This window comes from Callorhinus ursinus, unplaced genomic scaffold, assembly GCF_003265705.2.
Source record: "Callorhinus ursinus isolate GAN/ISIS: 27379988/994484 unplaced genomic scaffold, GSC_fseal_2.0 scaffold22, whole genome shotgun sequence".
In the NCBI taxonomy this organism is placed as follows: domain Eukaryota; kingdom Metazoa; phylum Chordata; class Mammalia; order Carnivora; family Otariidae; genus Callorhinus; species Callorhinus ursinus.
In genome coordinates, this window is record NW_027397084.1 from 7093157 (window position 1) to 7112951 (window position 19795).

Genomic DNA, 19795 nt, shown 5'->3' on the forward strand with positions numbered 1-19795 from the left:
TTTCTAACACAAAGAAGAAGGTAGAAACTTAGACAAAACGCCAAGGTGGAGGAATTTATCTCAAATGAAAGAATAAGATAAGGCCATGGTCAGAGATCTAAGCAAAACAGATATAAGTAATATGACTGATAGAGAATTTAAAGCAACAATCATAAAGATACCAACTGAGCTTGAGAAAAGAATAAAAGCCATAAGTGAAACCCTTACCACAGAGATAAAAGAGTTAAAAAGGAATCAATCAGAGATGAAGAATACAATAAACAAGATTGAAAAAAGGCTTGATGCAATGAACAGCAGGATAAAAGAAGCAGAGGAATGAATTAGTGACCAAGAAGACAAAATAATGGAAAATAATGAAGCTGAACAAAAAAGAAAAAATAATTATGCAACACGAGAATACACATAAGGAATTTAGTGACTCCATCAAATGTAATAACATTTGTATTACAGGAGTCCTAGAAGAACAACAGAGAGAAAAAGGGGCTGAAAATTTATTTGAAGAGATAATAGCTGAAAATTTGCCTAATGTGGGGAAGGAAACATACATCCAAATCCAGGAGGCACAGAAAACTCTCAACAAAATCAACAAAAGACCACCAAAACCAAGATATACTGTAATTAAAATTGCAAAATATAGTGATAAGGAAAAAATTCTTAAAACCTACAAGATAAAAGAAGTCCTTAACTTACAAAGGTAAACCCGTAAGACTAGCTGAAGACTTCTCAATGGAAACTTGGCAAACCAGAAGGGAGTGGCATGGTATATTCAAAGTGCTGAATGGGAAAACTCTGTAGTCAGGAATACTCTATCCATCAAGGCTATCATTCAGAATAGAAGGAGAGATAGTTTCCCAGACAAACAAATACTAAAGGAGTTCATGACCACTAAATCAACCTGCAAGAAAGATTAAAGGGTACTCTTTGAATGCAAAGGAGAGACCAAACATGACACAGACAAGAAAGGACAATCTCCAGAAACAATAACAAGTAATAAAATGGCAATAAATACATATCTATCAATAATTACTTTGAATGAAAATGGACTAAATGCTCTAATCAAAAGATATAGGGTGCCAAAAAGGATAAAAAAAAAAGACCTATCTATATGCTGCCTATAAGAGACTCATTTTTGACCTAAAGACACCTACAGATTGAAAGCGAGGGGATGGAGAATCATTTCTCATGTAAGTGGATGTCAAAAGAAAGCCACAGTAACAATACTTCTTTCAGACAAACTAGATTTTTTCCACATATTTTAATATGTATTACTTGAGGAGAAAGTTTTTGAAGATCAAATATATTTGAGAAAAACTGGATTAACTGCAGGACTTATCAGAATCCTTAATGTGGAAAAAAAAAGAATTCTTAATATGCTAATTGTGGTATCATCTCCTTCTCGGAAAGGAATATGGTAACAATATTTCCCCAAATATTTAACAACAGAACACTTTTTCCCGTAAAATACTTGACAACACTGGTACTTGATTAGCATATTTCGATAAACACTGATCCACACACAAAAAGAATCCTTTTATTCTTTATTCTAGCTGCTTCTGGATTTGAGATGAATGTTAAAAGGTAATTGATTGTTTCATTAAGAGTTTGGCATTATGTAGAATTCTACAAACCATTAAGCTTATCATTTTTGTTTAAGAAGTGGATACAATGAGCAATGAAGTGATTTACTGAGGTTTATAAGAGTTAAATTTATAATCTTAGATTCTAAAATAAGTAAATAGTCTTTCATATTTTCAGTATTTTTTTTCTGAAAAGAATACCAAGAGTAACAATGAAGTGGTACTAATATTATTGTAGTCAGTTTTTATCTGGTTTTAGTATTTCCTACACAGAGTCTTTTATGTTATACTACATGACAAATGCTATATAATGTCACAGAGTCTTTGGATAAATGCAAATATTTTGTAGGAAAGTATTTTGAAGGACTAAAAACATGTGATCTCAATTTTTGGCTTCTTTAATATTTAATCTGTACAAATAAACTTTTCCATTAAAATGGGATTTTACTACAGTTCACTGCATTCTTGTGTAAAACTTATTTGACAATGGATACATGGAGACAATGATACATGGAAAAATAGGTGTGTAGAAAAGAGAAAAATATCAGTGATGAGATCCAACAAGTATAGAATTTTCTAATAACTGCACACATGCAACTTGGACCAGGGTAGCATGTTAATCTAATTTAATAAATGGATCTACAATACAGGAGGCAGTTGTGTAGAAGGTATCTGCCTTTTCCAATTGGAAAATTATACATTTTAGTTTAAAAGAAGGAAACACCCATCAGAGCAGTAGGATTTCCAATAGGACCTGCTGATTAGGACTTATGCAAGAATCACTTTTTACAAGGTTGTCTAGATGACTTTTTTTCTCCTTTGCCAAATCAGCATCTTTAGCAAAATGCTTCTCAAGATTTGAATCTGTAGGGGCACCTGGGTGGCTCAGTTGGTGGAGCATCTGCCTTCAGCTCAGGTCATGATCCCAGTCTTGGGACTGAGCCCTGTGTTGGGCTCTCTGCTCAGCTGGAGCCTGCTTCTCCCTCTCCCTCTGCCTGCAGCTCTACCTGCTCATGCTCTCTCTCTTGCTGTCAAATATATAAATAAAATATTAAAAAAATGATTTGAATCTGTATGTAATATAAAGTTAGCTACTGCCCGAGGTTATTTTTCAATTATTAATGAGGAAAAAAATATCAGAAAATATGGTGTCTGAGCTTCTAATTTTAAAGATTAACAAGTTAAAATCAGAGAAACCAAAAATCAGATTCAAGCATAAAACAGGTTACCTGTCAAGCTGTTGTATTTCCCCTTGTTGCAGCTGTCAATTATAAATATCTAATTTTCTGACACATTTAGTATTTGCATCTTTCAAAAATCTTACCTTTAACTTCTGTTTCCTTGGCAAACTTTTCATTTCTCCTTCTATTCTAAATGACAGACTTTCTAGGTAGAGTATTCTTGATTGTTGGTCTTTTCCCCTCGGTGTTTTGAAGATATCATATCACCCCCTTCTGGACTGCAGTGTTTCTGCTGAAAAATCAGCTGATAGTCTTATGAGATTCCCTTGTATGTAACTGTTTTCTCTTGCTGCTTCTAAAATTCTCCTTATTATTGGTTTTTTGCCATTTTAATTATTAAGTGTCTTGTTCTTGACCTCCTTGGGTTTATCTTCTTAGAGCCTTTCTATGTTTTCTGGAACTGAATGACTATTTTTTCCCCATTATGGAAAGTTTTCAGCTATTACCTCTTCAAATAAGTTTTCTGACCCCTTCTCTTTCTCTTCTTCTCAAATCCATATAATGTCAGGGTTATTATGCTTGATGATTTCACTGGGTCCCCTCAATGTACTCTCATTTATTTATTTTTTTTCCTTTTTACTGTTCTGCTTGGTTGATTTCATTACCTTGCTTTCCAGATTTCTGATCCATTCTGTATCTTCTAATCTGCTGCTCATCCCCTCTAGTGTATTTTTTATTTTAGTTACTGAATTTTTAAATCTCAAACTGGTTCTCTTTTATATTTTCTATCTTTCCATTGAAATTCTCACTAAGCTTATGTACTCTTTGCTCAAGTTTAGTGAGTATCTTTACAACTATTATTTTGATTTTCTTATCGGGCATATTTCTTATCTCTGTTTCATCTTAGCTCTTTTACTGTGATTTGTCTTTTTCTTCAATTTGGGACATATTCATTTGTCTCATTTTGTCTAATGCTCTGTATCTGTTTCTATGTATTAAGGTGGTTAGCTATGTTTCCTGGTTTTGAAAGAAGTGGGCCTTGTGTAGAAGAGGTCTTGCAGTGCCTTGTAGCATAATCTCCCCTGGTAAACAGAACCAAACACTCCTGTGGTATCTCCTCTGTGGGATATGTGTGCCCAACTGCTGTGACTGAGACACATCTGCCTCAGCCCATGTGGCTGCAATGACCCAATTTGCCTACTGTTGGTACACTGGGCAAGGTTTGGTTCCAGGCTGTAGAGAGTCCTATCTGAAGCCACTGAGGCCTCATTGATGGACAGGGTTGACAGACCAAGTGTCTGCAATTTGCCTCTCTACCATAGTTGCACATTTGGAAAGGGCAGTGTTTGCTCCCTGCACAGCCAACTAAGATGCCAGGCTGATGGAAATGCATGTGCTGGTGTGTTGGGTTAACTTCCCTTCTCCTCAGGGTAAGAGTTACTTTAGAGTGGCGCTAGCCCCTGTCAGGGCTGTAAAGGAATACACAAAATTAAAAAATGCACAATATGACATCATATACATAAGCATATAGGCAGGAGTAAAAAATTTAATGCTTTTACAATGTGTTTGAATGTAAGCAACCATCAACGTAATATAGACTGCTATATACATAAGATGTCACAGAAAAATCTAATGGTAATCACCAATAAAAACTTATAAAAGATACAAAAAAGGTAAAGAAAAAGGAATATAAGCATACTACCATAGAAACCTATCAAATCACAAGGAAAGAGAGTATTAGAAGAAAAGAAAAAAGAATTACAAGAACATGAGAAAATTAACAAATGGCAAAAAGTACTTATCTATCAATAATTACTTTAACCATTTGGAGTCTATTTTTGTGTGTGGTGTAAGGAAATGGTCCAGTTTCATTCTTCTGCATGTGGCTGTCCAATTTTCCCAACACCATTTGTTGAAGAGACTGTCTTTATTCCATTGGACATTCTTTCCTGCTTTGTCAAAGATGAGTTGACCATAGAGTTGAGGGTCCATTTCTGGGCTCTCTATTCTATTCCATTGATCTATGTGTCTGTTTTTGTGCCAGTACCATAGTGTCTTGATGAGGACAGCTTTGTAAGAGAGCTGGAAGTCCAGAATTGTGATGCCACCAGCTTTGCTTTTCTTTTTCAAGATTCCTCTGGCTATTCGGGGTATTTCTGATTCCATACAAATTTTAGGATTCTTTGTTCCATTTCTTTGAAAAAAGTGGATGGTATTTTGATGGGGATTGCATTGAATGTGTAGATTGCTCTAAGTAGCACTGAGATCTTCACAATATTTTTTCTTCCAATCCATGAGCATGGAACGTTTTTCCATTTCTTTGTGTCTTCCTCAATTTCTTTCATGAGTATTTTATAGTTTTCTGAGTACAGATTCTTTGTCTCTTTGGTTAGATTTATTCCTTGGTATCTTATGGTTTTGGGTGCAACTGTAAATGGGATCAACTCCTTGATTTGTCTCTCTTTTGTCTTGTTGGTGTATAGGAATGCCACTGATTTCTGTGCATTGATTTTATATCCTGCTACTTTACTGAATTCCTGTATGAGTTCTAGCAGTTTTGGAGTGGAGTCTTTTGGGTTTTCCTCATACAATATCATATCATCTGCAAAGAGTGAGAATTTGACTTCCTCTTTGCCGATTTGGATGCCTTTGATTTCTTTTTGTTGTCTGATTGCTGTGGCTAGGACTTCTAATACTATGTTGAATAGCAGTGGTGAGAGTGGACATCCCTGCCACGTTCATGATCTTAGGGGAAAAGCTCTCAGCTTTCCCCCATTGAGAATGATATTCGCTGTAGGTTTTTCATAGATGGCTTTTATGATATCGAGGTAGGTACCCTCTATCCCTATACTCTGAAGAGTTTTGATCAAGAAAGGATGCTGTACTTTGTCAAATGCTTTTTCTGCATCTATTGAGAGGATCATATGACTCTTGTTCTTTCTTTTGTTAATGTATTGTATCACGTTGATTGATTTGCGGATGTTGAACCAACCTTGCAGCCCAGGGATAAATCCCACTTGAACATGGTGAATAATCCTTTTAACGTATTTTTGGATCCTATTGGCTAGTATTTTGGTGAGAATTTTTGCGTCCATGTTCATCATGGGTATTGGTCTGTAATTCTCCTTTTTGATGGGGTCTTTGTCTGGTTTGGGGATCAAGGTAATGGTGGCCTCATAAAATGAATTTGGAAGTTTTCCTTCCATTTCTATTTTTTGGAACAGTTTCAGGAGAATAGGTATTAATTCTTCTTTAAAAATCTGATAGAATTCCCCTGGGAAGCCATCTGGCCCTGGGCTTTTGTTTGTTGGGAGATTTTTGATGACTGCTTCAATTTCCTTAGTGGTTATAGGTCTGTTCAGGTTTTCTATTTCTTCTTGGTTCAGTTTTGTTAGTTGATACATCTCTAGGAATGCACCCATTTCTTCCAGGTTATCTAATTTCCTGGCATAGAGTTACTCATAATATGTTCTTATAATTGTTTGTATTTCTTTGATGTTGGTTGCGATCTCTCCTCTTTCATTCATGATTTTGTTTTTTGGGTCATTTCTCTCTTCTTTTTGATAAGTCTGGGCAGCAGTTTATCAATCTTGTTAATTCTTTCAAAGAACCAGCTCTTAGTTTTGTTGATCTGTTCTACTGCTGTTTTGGTTTATATTTCATTGATTTCTGCTCTGACCTTTATTATTTCTCTTCTCCTGCTGGGTTTAGACTTTATTTGCTGTTCTCTAGCTCCTTTAGGTGTAGGGTTAGGTCATGTATTTGAGAACTTTCTTGTTTCTTGAGAAAGGCTTGTATTGCTATAGACTTTCCTCTCAGGACTGCCTTTGCTGTATCCCAAAGATTTTGAACAGTTGTGTTTTCATTTTCATTGGTTTCCATGAATTTTTAAAATCTTCTTTAATTTCCTGGTTGTCCCATTCATTCTTCAGTAGGATGCTCTTTAGCCTCCATGTATCTGAGTTCTTTCCGACTTTCTTCTTGTCATTGAGTTCTAGTTTCAAAGCACTGTGGTCTGAAAATATGCAGGGAATAATCCCAATCTTTTGGTGTCGGTTGAGACCTGATGTGACCTAGGATGTGATCGATTCTGGAGAATGTTCCATGGGCACTAGAGAAGAATGTGTATTCCGTTGCTTTGGGATGGAATGTTCTGAATATGTCTGTGAAGTACATTTGGTCCTGTGTTTCATTTAAAGTCTTTATTTCCTTGTTGATCTTTTGCTTAGATGATCTGTCCATTTCAGTCAGGGGGGTGTTAAAGTCCCCCACTATTATTGTATTGCTGTCAATGTGTTTCTTTGCTTTTGTTATTAATTGGCTTATATAAGTGGCTGCTCCCATGTTAGAGCATAGATATTTACAATTGTTAGATCTTCTTGTTGGATAGACCCTTTAAGTAGGATATAGTGTCCTTCCTCATCTCTTATTACAGTCTTTGTTTTAAAATCTAATTTGTCTGATATAAGGATTGCCACCCCAGCTTTCTTTTGGTGTCCATTATCATGGTACATGGTTTTCCACCCCCTCACTTTCAATCTGGGGTGTCTTTGTGTCTAAAATGAGTCTCTTGCAGACAGCATATTGATGGGTCTTGTTTTTAAATCCAATCTGATAGCCTGTGTCTTTTGATTGGGGCATTTAGCCCATTTACATTCAGGGTAACTATGGAAAGATATGAATTTAGTGCCATTGTTTTGCCTGTAAGGTGACTGTGACTGTATATTGTCTGTGTTCCTTTCTGATCCATGCTGCTTTTAGGCTCTCTTTGCTTAGAGGACCCCTTTCAATATTTCTTTTAGGGCTGGTTTTGTGTTTGCAAATTCCTTTAGTTTTTGTTTGTCTTGGACGCTTTTTACCTCTCCTTCACAGAGGGGCGCCTGGGTGGCTCAGTCGCTAAGCGTCTGCCTTCGGCTCAGGCCATGATCCCAGAGTCCTGGGATCGAGCCCCGCATTGGGCTCCCTGCTAGGTGGGAAGCCTGCTTCTCCCTCTCCCACTCCCCCTGCTTATGTTCCCTCTCTCGCTGTGTCTCTCTCTGTCAAATAAATACATAAAATCTTAAAAAAAATAAATATTATTACCTCTCCTTCACAAATGAAAATTTAAAAAAATGGTTAAAAATTTTGAATGCAGCAAGAACATTTCTAAGAGGTACGTTTGTAGCAATATAGGCCTATCTCAAGAAAGAAGAAAAACCACAAATAAACAAACTAACTTATACTTAATGGAGCTTAAAAAAAAGAACAAAGCCAAAGGTAATCAAAGATCAAAGGAAGGGAATAATAAGGATTAAAATAGAAATAAATGAAATAGAGAATTAAAAAAAGTATAAAAGAGCAATGAAACCAAGAGCTGATTCTTTGAAAAGATAAACAAAATTGATAAACCTTTAGTCAGACTCATCATGAAAAAAGAGGAGTCAAATAAAATCAAATGTAAAGGAGACGTAACAACTGACACCACAGAATTACAAAGAATTATAAGTAAATGTTGTGAAAAAAATTATATGCCAACAAACTGGACAACCTGGGAGAAGTGAATAAATTTCTAGAATCATAAAATCTCCCAAAAGTGAATGAGGAAGAAATGGAAAATCTGAATAGACTGATTACTAGTAAGGGAAATAAACTGACAAGGAAAAAACTCCCAAGAAATAAAAGTATGGAATCAGCAACCAGATAGCTTGACAGGTGAGTTGTACCATTTAAAAAAGAGTTAACATCTATTCTTGTTAATAACTATTTCAAAAATAGCAGATGAAGAAAAACTTCCAAATTCATCCCATGAGGCCAACATTACTCTCATATTAAAACCAGATAAAGACACTACAAAAAAAGAAAACTATAGGCCAGTATCTCTGAATGAATGTAGATACAAAAATCCTCAAGAGAATATTAGAAAACCAAGTCCAACAATATATCAAAAAATCATCCATCACAATCAAGTGGGATTTATGCCAGGGAAGCAATAATGGTTCCATATTCAATTCAATATGTGATCTAACATATTAAGAGAAAATGTAAGAATCATTTGATCATCTCAATAGATGCAAAACAAGCACTTGACAAAAACGCAACATTCATTCATGATAAACACTCTCAACAAAGTAGTTTCAGAGGGGACATACCTCAACATAAAAAAACTATGTATGAAAAACCCACAGCTAACATCATATTCAATGGTGAAAAACTTAAAGCTTTTCCTCTCAGATCAGGAACAAGACAAGGATGTCCACTCTCACCACTTTTATTTAACATAGTACTGGAAGTCCTAGCTACAGGAATCAGAAATAAAAGGCATCTGAATTAGTCAGGAAGAAATATATAAATAGATACTATTTGCAGATTACATGATACTATACACAGAATATCTCAAAAACTCCACCAAAACTTCCCTAGAACTGATCAATGGATTCAGTAAAGTCACAATATACCAGAATTCTGTTGGATACACTAATAATGAAGCATCAGAAAGAACAATTAAGAAAACAATCTCATTTATGAGAAATAACAGTATTGGCCAGGAAGTTGATAAAAGGGAACCCTCATGCACTGTTGGTGGGAACAAAAATTGTGCAGCCACTGTGGAAAACAGATGGAGATTCCTCACAAACTTAAAACCAGAAATACCATATGATCCAGTAAATCCATTGTTATTCAAATTAAACAAAACCACTAAATCAGAAAGATATACATCACTATATTTATTGCAGCATTACAATAGTCAAGATGCAGAAGGAACCCAAGTGTCCATCAATAGATGAATCGATAAAGAAGATGTGGTGTATACACACACACACACACTCATACACACACACACACATACACAATGGTATATTACCCATAAAAAATGAGATTTTGCCATTTGTTGTCACATGGCAAGATCCACATGGATGGACCTAGAGACTACTCTGCTATGTGAAATAAGTCAGACAGAGAAAGACAAATACCATATGATTTCAGTTATATTAGAATGCAAAACCAAAACAAAAGAATATGCAGAAAACAGAAAGAGACCTATAAGTACAGAAAACAACCTAAAGATTGCCAGGGGTGGGGGGCTGGAGAGAGGCAGAATAAGTAAAGGGGACTGGGATATGAAGGGTTCCAGTTATGGAGTGAACAGGTCATGGAGAGAGAGGCTACTGCAAGGGGAAAGTAGTCAGTGGTATTGTAATAGCTTTCATTGTATGGTGATAGATGGTAGCTACACTTGTGATCATAGAATAATGTATAGACTTGTCAAGTCAGTGTGTTGTACGTCTGAAAGTGTTGTAACATTGTATGTCAACTATACTTTAATAAAAAATTAAAATTAAATAAATATGATCAAATTTACTAAACTGTGCACAGGCACACATAACACCACTTTAAGAAAAACACACAAAAAGCAGAATAAGTGTTCAAGACAAATATAGGAACAAAGAATGAGGGCAATAAATAGACAACAGTAACAAACATGGCATATTAACATAATAATGTCAGTAATTACCTTAAACATCAATGATCTAAAGACATCAATTAAAAGACAGATCATCAGCATGAATCAAAAAACAAGAAACTCACTTTAAATACTCACAGATTTAACATAAAGGGGCGGAGAAAAATATACCAAGTTAACACTAATCAAAAAAGTAGTAGTTGCTATATTAATTTCAGACAGAGCAGACTACACGGCAAGAAATGTTATCATGGATAGAGATATTACATAATAATAAAGGGAGTCAATAATTAAATGGGCTATATCAATCCTTAATGTGTATGTGCCTAATAATAGAGTGGAAAAATATCTGAGGCAAAATAAATAGAATTGCAAAGAGAAATAGATTAATCCAACACCATATTTGGAGACTTTAATACCCCTATATCACAAATGGACAAATCCAGCAGGCAGAAACTCAGTAAGGACATAGTTGAACTCAACAGCACCATGAACCACTGGATGCAATTGAAGTCTGTAGACTACTTACACAACAACAAATTACATATTGTTTCAAGCTCACATAAAATGTTCACCAAGATAGACCATATCCAGGGCCTAAAACACTTAAAATTTTTAAAAGAATAAAAGTTATACAACATTTGCTTTCATACCACAATAGAATTAAACTAGAAATCAGTAATACAAAGACTGCTGAAAAAGCCCCCAAAACAGGATATTAAATAACATACTTCCAAATAACACATGAATCAAAGATGAAATCTCAGGAGAAATTTTAAAAGATTTTAAACTAAATAAAAATGAAAACACAACTTATCAAAATTTACGGGATACAGTGAAAGCAGTGCTTAGAGGGAGATTTATAGCATTGATTGCACTTTTAGAAAAGAAAAAAGATCTAAAATCAATAATGTAGGCTTCTACCTCAGGAAAGTAGAAAAAGGAGATCAAATTAAATACCAAGTAAACACAAGAAATAATAACAGCAGTAATCAATGAAACTGAAAACTGGGAATCAATAGAGAAAGTGAACAAAGTCAGCAGCTCATTAACAGAATTGATGAACCTCGAGTAGACAAATTAAGAAAAAAGACAGAAGACATAAATGACTAATATCAGAAATGAAAGAAGCAGTGTCACTACAGATCCTATGAACTTTAAAACAATGATAAAGGAATAAATATTATGAATAACTCTAAGTCCACAATTATGGTAACTTAGGTGAATTGGACCAATTCCTTGAACAACATAATCTGCCAAAACTCACACAAGAAGATATAGACAATCTAGATAAATTTGCACCTATTAAAGAACTAGAAGCAATAATTAAACCTCTTAAAACAGAAAACACAAGGCCCAGAATTCACTGGCAAATTCTACCAAACAACTGGACAGCCACAGGGAAAAAATATCTAAACACAGAATTAATTCATCCTTCACAAAAATTAACTCAAAGTAGATCATAGATCAAAATGTAAAAGCAAAACTGTGCAAAACTCCTGGAAGATAATATAGTAGGAAACCTAGATGACTTTGGTATGATGTCTTTTTAGATACAACACCAAAGTCATGATCCCTGATATAAATAATTGATAATTTGGCTTCATTAAAATTAAAAACTTCTACTCTGTGAAAGGCAATGTTAAGGGAACTAGAAAACATGTCACAGAATGGAAGAAAATATTTGCAAACAATATATCTGATACAGAACTTTCCCCAATATACAAAGAAGTCTTAAAACTCGACAATAAAACAAATAACTTGATTAAAAAATAAGCAAAAGACCTGAAAAGACATCTCAACAAAGGCTATGTACAGATGGCAAGTACGCATATAAAAACTGTTTATCATTACATGTCATTAGGGACTTGCAAATTAAAACAATGAGATGCTCCTATTAAAATGGTCAAAATCCAAAACACTGACAATGCCAAATGCTGACAAGGATGCAGAACAACAGAAACTGTCATTTTTTGGGCAGTGGGAGTGCAAAATTGTACATTTTGGAAGACAGTTTTCTGTTTTCTTACAAAACTAAGTACACTCTTACCATGGAATTTAGCAATTACACTCCTTGGTTTTACATAAAAGAGTTGAGAATTTATGTCCACACAAAAACCTGCACACAGATATTTATAGCAGTTTTGTTCATAATTGCCAAAGCTAAGAAGCAACCAAAATGCCCTTCAGTAGGTGAGTGGATAAACTGGTATGTCCAGACAATGGAATGTTATTCTGTGTTAAAACAAAATGAGCCATCGAGCCATCAACAGACAAGGAGGAACCTTAAACACATATTACTAACTAAGAAAAGCCAATCTGAAAAGGCTACACACTATAGGATTCCAACTATATGACATTCTGGAAAAAAAAAAAAAAACTACAGAGACAAGAAAAATATCAGTGGTTGTCAGGGGTTGGAGGAAAGGGAAGGATAAGTAGGTGATGTATAAAGTATTTTTATAGCAGTGTAACTATTTTGTATTGTAGATATATACCATTATACATTTTTCCAAACCAATAGAATGTACTACAGCAAGAGTGGACCCTAACATAAACTATGGACCTTGGGTATTAGAGATGGGTCAATCTAGGCTCATTAATTGTAGCAAATGTGCCACTCTGGTACAGGATGTTGATAGTTGGGGAGGTTGCATGTGTGTAGGAATAAGGGTTATATATATATATGTAGGGATAAGGAAAAGTACACTCCTGTACTTTCCTTTTAATTTTGTGAACTAAAAGTGCCCTAAAAATAAGTTTATTAGTAAAAAGTTAAAAAAAATTTCAGACCCGTGGGTCCTATCTCCTGGGTACTTATTCATAATCTTTGAAGATGAGACCTAGACCTCTGCATGCTGAGTTTCTCACATTTATATTTAGAGTAACAAAGTCACTAATGAGATCCAGAATCTCTAAAACCCAGGATGATCACAAAGTACAATTAGATAACTACAAACCTCTGTCTTGAGTTATGAAACTACTGAAATCAGCAACTATGAGATAAGAAATAAACTCAATTTCCCACAAGCATAGTGTCTGTTTCCCAGTTGTCATTTTGACAGGAGCTGTTCAAAATCAGGAAGAAGCTCTGTCATGACATCTGGATGTTGCTTTCAAAGGTTTCCAGCTGTGTTTGCAAATTGAAACTTTAGCTTGGTCCGATAACGTAGACAACTTCTGTGCTTCTAAGCAGTTTTGTGGTTTGTAAAATTATTTTAGCCACAGAATCAGCTTTTCTGCCAGCAACTTAACCAAATTTAGTGCAATCAAATGGGAAGGTCTTTTATCAAACAGTCAAAACAACAATTTCATACTTCGCTAAGAGCTAAAAAGGCCTATAAAATATAGACAAGCAATGCCCCAGAAATTATTTCTTACCTGGTAAAATATATTTGATGTTATTTCTACTAGGGTCATAGACTGTTAAACCTTCTCAGAGGCTAAAAGAGTCATCTTCTTTTGATGACACAAGTTTATAATAAGGGGCATTAAATTTTCTAAGGACTATTTTTTAAGAATATCATGGGGTATTCAGTCATGTGCTTTAGTGTTTCTAAAATATCTCAGATCATTGTTTCTAAATTTAATTTATAATACAGTGACCCTCCAGCAGGAGTGAAAACAAGCAGAAAAATTTTGAACGGTACTAATTAAGGGAATTAATCAAGGGAATGAGGGGATATTAGGCATGAAGCTATGAAATTTTACTATGTTAGTGTGTCATATCACAGTTGGAAAGCACAGTACCAGATCGTAATTTTAAATTTTATTGATGTTCTTTGTTGCCTATAGCATCAAAGCTGTAATTTTAAGTCTTGTTTATTCAAACCTTAGTTTGGTGGAGTTTTGCTAAAATACTTGATTATGTCAATTTGTTAATGCTTTTTTCACCTTACATGACTCTTCGTTTTGACTGTCCAAGGCAAATGATGGTTGTTCCAGTATTTCCCAAAGAAACATCTTAAAGAATAATTACTAATTGAGCAACTATAATTTACTGAATTCATAAGCCAGCAGTAGGCACTATCAAAAATGCAGTAGAAATATATATCAGATGGGAAGTTTTCAACTGCAAATAGAATAATTAAGTGTTAAAAACTGTGTGAGCATACATTTTGTTTTGTTAAAAGAAGTCTCCCAACAAGACAGTAGGAGTGTTGACACCAACTAATAAATATCGTCAGGGATCAAGTTCCATTCTTTGTCCCATTTTACCACCCTTACCCTCATTTGTAAGCTAGGTAGAGCAGCCCTAGGTACCACATCCTCACACAAACCATCTTAAGACAGAAAAACAAAAGGGTCATACTATCTTTGCACATTTCTTTTTGTTGAGAAAGCAAACCTATCCAGAAATATTTTCTTTTTGCAGATTTTCTTACTGGTTCCATTGACCAGGATTGCATCACATGTACATGCACCAGCTACAAGGGAGGCTAGGAAGGAATGGATCCCTAGAGAGAAAGGATAGTTTCCGTCACCTGGGATGAATTGTGCAGTTGGGTGTGGTGGGGGAAGGAAAGATGCCAAGGTAGTAAACAATATCTATCTCAAAGGACTAACCTTTTAAAAACTCTCAATAATAACTCTGTTTTTTGCTTAATATTTATGAAATATTTTCAAGCAAGTCATCTCAATCCTTAAAATAAACATGTCTAATATAAATATTATATCCATTTCTATTTTTATATATGAGAACTCTCAGTGTCCCAACAGATAATTTTAAGCCAGAGAACACAATTTATGTGTTCTTATGTACAGCAGTACAAGTATATAACAGCTCAGGGTAAAGGGATATTAGGGTATTTATGTTCAGTGTGTTGAAATAAATATATATAGTACTGGAGCAACTGGTTGCTGAGGAAGATGATTTTGGCAGAAAGATACAGGATGAACTTGGAAGGGAAGAAAAGGACTGAGACAGAAAGACTAACAACAGGCTGATCAGAAGCCAACTTTTTATGATCCCTGACTTAAAAAAAAAAAAAGGTTAAGGAAATAAACGAGCCCATGGTAACTAAATTGAAGGAAATAATGCAAAAATATTTAAGAAGGAAAAAAAGAGGTATGATTACATAGATTGAAGAAAGACAAAACTTAAAAAAAAAAGTCTGTCCTATTCTGTAATAGAGCCATGACAATATCACAGAAAAGGCACCACTGAAACAGACTAATTTGGAAAGATCAAACAGTGTCAAGTCTGAAATAAACAAATTTGAAGAGATGAGTGAACGTTCAGTTATAAACACTATAAACAAACATGGAAATCAAGTAGAAGTGAAGTCAAGAGCAAAGCTCTTTGGGCGTTTTCTATAAAGCTAGTATTTTTTAGAAGGACATAAGTAAGGTAAGAGAGTGTAAGGCATGACATAAATATGGCAGAGGACACACTCATGTTGAAAAGCCTTTGTGCTATGTAGCTGTGTCTTCACCAGTGCTAATTTAAAGTTGTCGAAATCTGTATCTGATCAGTTTAACTTAATCAAATGTAGGGATATAAAAGAAAAAATGAGTAAATATCTGATAACATTCAGGTGTTTAAAGAAAGAGCACTGTGCAGGCACCTAGCATTTTCCCCATCCTATACTCTGCTCCCACTGTGTTAGCCTTCTTTCTGTTCCCTGAAACTCCAAATTTGTTGCACTTGCTTTTGCACTTGCTTTTTTCCTGCCTGAATTCTCTGCTTGAATCCCAGCATTGCTTTCTAGCTGTGTGGCTTTAGAGAAGTTATTTATCTGGGTGCCTCATTCTCTAAATTTGTAAAGGACAACATATATACCATATATATATATACATACACACACACACACACACACATATATATACACACACACATATATATATATATATATATCATCTACCTTAGAGGCTATTAGCATTACATGAATTAATACACAAAAGTTTCTCAAAGAGGCATCTACATATACATGAGATCAAAGAATTCTCTGACATTAGCTTATGGTGCAGTGGTTCAGCCCTGGATCAAGATAAGAAAAGTTTAGAAAAATTCAACTCAGAGAGCCTCAAATTGGTCTCTCTTGTCAATATAGTATGATAGTTTGATGTCAAACCTTTCCTGCTTCTACCCACACCCACACAACCCCAAACAGTGCTTCCCAATTATTGTCTCATCTGAGACTAGCCAGGCTGGAATTGATTCCTCCCACGACAGAAACCACACAAAACTCCAGAGCCCAAGGCAATACTCTGCCTCCCTTGTCAGTGTTCTTCCTTGTTACCAGTGACTTATGTCTATTTCTATGCTTCACTTGCCCTGCTCATTCAGTTTCTGCATACCACCTGGTTCTTGTGAAACCATTGTGCATTTGGGTGTCCAAGGCAGCCTGGTCAGCAAATGGTTTGCACAGTTGCTGCTTAACTTTGAGCATCATTCCTTTTGTGTGACCTGGTTCCAAAATCAATACCTAGATGAACCCTCCTTGGGATTACTTCATGGATTTCAGACATTATCTTTTGCTTTGAAGACAGGTTTTTGGTCTAAGTCCAAATCATAACTGTATTTATTTCTTATTACAATGGTGTTCAGTCCTTGAAAGTCATTTTTTTGTTTATTGTTTTCCTCATCATGTATCTGTGTATGTTTAACTGACTCCATCCCCTTTTTATGAAGTCTAAGTGGAAACTAGTGTACAGAAGATACATTTACTGCTCTACTTAAATCTGAGGAGATGATTGGCGGGGTGGTTTGTGATTTCATTTCTCTCTTTCCCATAGTAAATTCTTCTGATATTCCCAACTATTAAGGGAAAAGTTGGCAAAGCCTAGCTCTCTCACAAGTATTTTAAATATGGTAATTTGTTCAGTTAATATACATAGTACAGCAAAATTATTCATATTTTTTCAAAGTGCTTTCAAGTACACGATCTCATTTAGTTTCTACAAATGCCCTACTCATTTATTCATTAAGTGAATATTTAATGAGGTCCTGATACATGTCAGACATCATTCTAGAAGCTGGATGTATAGAACTGAGGCCTTTATGAGTCAGGAATAGAGGTTTGTATTGCCCTCTTGACAGACAATGTAACTGTGGTTCACCGGAGTTACATAACTCACCCAATTTCATATAGCAAGTGTGCGGCAGAACCAGACATACAAATGTTCCCTCTAAAGTCTCCTTTTATCCTCTTTGTGCTATAGCTATAATATAAAGTCTTTCAAATTCACAAGTAATTTACATTTGCATTATTAGCTCTTTTTGAAGTGAACTGACATTACAGATACCCTTAGATGGCTGTAAATAGTTCTATGATTTGGGATAAATTGAATCAACAGCTTAGCATGATCCTAAGTAAATACTCATATTTACATATATGCATTATAAAGGTTGTAAAACACGGAAGCAACCAAAGACAAAAATGAGATCTGAAAATTAGATTTTATTTCTTTTTATTTTTTAAAGATTTTATTTATTTGCCAGAGACAGAGCCAGAGCAAGAGAGAGCATGCACAAGCAGGGAAATCAGCAGTCACAGGGAGAAGTAGACTCTCTGCTGAGCAGGGAGCCGGATGTGAGACTCAGTCCCAGGACCATGGGATCATGACCTGAACCAAAGGCAGATCTTAACCAAGTGAGCCACCAAGGCATCCCCAAAATTAGATTTTATAAATGAAGTTTTAGAATAGCATTTTTCAAAATAACTCATTATCTGTTGTTATAGATAGCCACCATTCTGTCTTTAGCTAGAAATGATCTATACATAATAGCTACACATTTTTATTACAGCATTATTAGTAGTAAAATGAAATAAAATAAATGGTCATCAATAATAAAATGTTTAATCAAATTATGACAGAACCACATCATGGAATAGCATTCAACCCTTAAAAAAGGAATTAGATCTATACTACTTAAAAATGGTGAGATTACTAGAATGCTAGCACCTTTCCCTCACTTCCTTTCCCTTTTTTTTTTTTCCAAACTTTTGATTTTGAACTCATTTTAGAATTACAGAAAAATTAGGGTGCCTGGGTGGCTCAGTTGGTTAAGCGACTGCCTTTGGCTCAGGTCATGATCCTAGAGTCTCTGAATCGAGTCCCGCATCGGGCTCCCTGCTTGGCAGGGAGTCTGCTTCTCCCTCTGACCCTCCCCCCATCTCATGTGCTCTCTCTCTCTCTCATTCTCTCTCTCTCAAATAAATAAAATCTTTAGAAAAAAAGAATTACAGAAAAATTATAAAATAATGCAGCATAATTTTCATATATGCCTCACTCAGCTTTCCCTCATGTTAATATCTTACTTTACCACGGTTCAATTATCAAAAGCAAGAAATGAACATTGGTACAATAGTATTAACTAAACCAGTGATAAGCAAACTTCTGTAAAGAACAAGATAATGAATACTAGAGGCTTTTCAGGCCATACCATCTGTGTGGCAACTACTCAGCCTAGACATTGAGCAGTGAAAGCAGCCACAGACAATATCTAAGTGAATGAATGTGGCTATGTTCCAATACAACTTTATTTACAAAGACACAACAAGGCAGTTGATCCCTGAACTAAAGACCTTACTTAATTTCAAGTTTTTCCTCTATTATATTTTTTCCATTCTAGGGTACTATCCAGAATCCTACAATGCATTTATGTGTTTATTTTTAAACTCCTACTGTCAGTAAATGTTTCTTAGTCTTCCCTTCCCTTTAAAGTTTGATTAGTTGCTTTTGTCAAATGTCCCTCAATTTGCACTTATTTGATGTTTTCTCATTACTATAGTGCTCACACAGTGGTGATTTTCTATTTCCTTCATTCTTTCTACACTTACTAATTGGAATTCTACTACAAAGAAGAGTTGTTTCTTCTCATTTACTCGATTATTTGTATCAGAATTGATTCATGGATATTTTATTCTATGGTTTATAGTTCAGTGGTATTCTGATTTATTTTATTACTCAGGTTGTTTAGGTTGGCTTCTGTGTTTTTTCAACAAGCTCCGTTTTTGCAAACCCTAATCTGGCCTTAGAATTGAACTCTTTTCCAAGGAGCCTTGGTTTCTTTTATTAGAGAATGGTATATAGAAACCAAGAGCTGGGCACTAAGTGTTCTCATTGCTATTGGTGTACCATGACTTCTAAGTCTCTTAGTAGACAATGCTAGGAAATAAATGTATAAATGCTAACTCACACAAGCATGCCATGCCGATTTATTGATTTCAAACCAAAACCAGAGAACTCATTTTAGCTCTTCCTTTCTAGTATTTGTAACTTCTTTTCTACTGTTGTGGGACTGGTTATTATCATCTATACTATATTTTTGTATTTGTTCAATCCTGGCACACATATAAAATGGTTAAAAATTGCTAACACCTTTGTGAGAAACATTTATTAAATAGATTACATTATTTATTTATTTTTTTAAATTTTTTATTGTTATGTTAATCACCATATATTACATCATTAGTTTTTGGTGCAGTGTTCCATGATTCATTGTTTGTTCATAACACCCAGTGCTCCATGCAGAACGTGCCCTCCTCAATACCCACCACCAGGACAACCCATCCCCCTGCCCCCCTCCCCTCTAGAACCCAAAGTTTGTTTTTCAGAGTCCATCATCTCTCATGGTTCGTCTCCCCCTC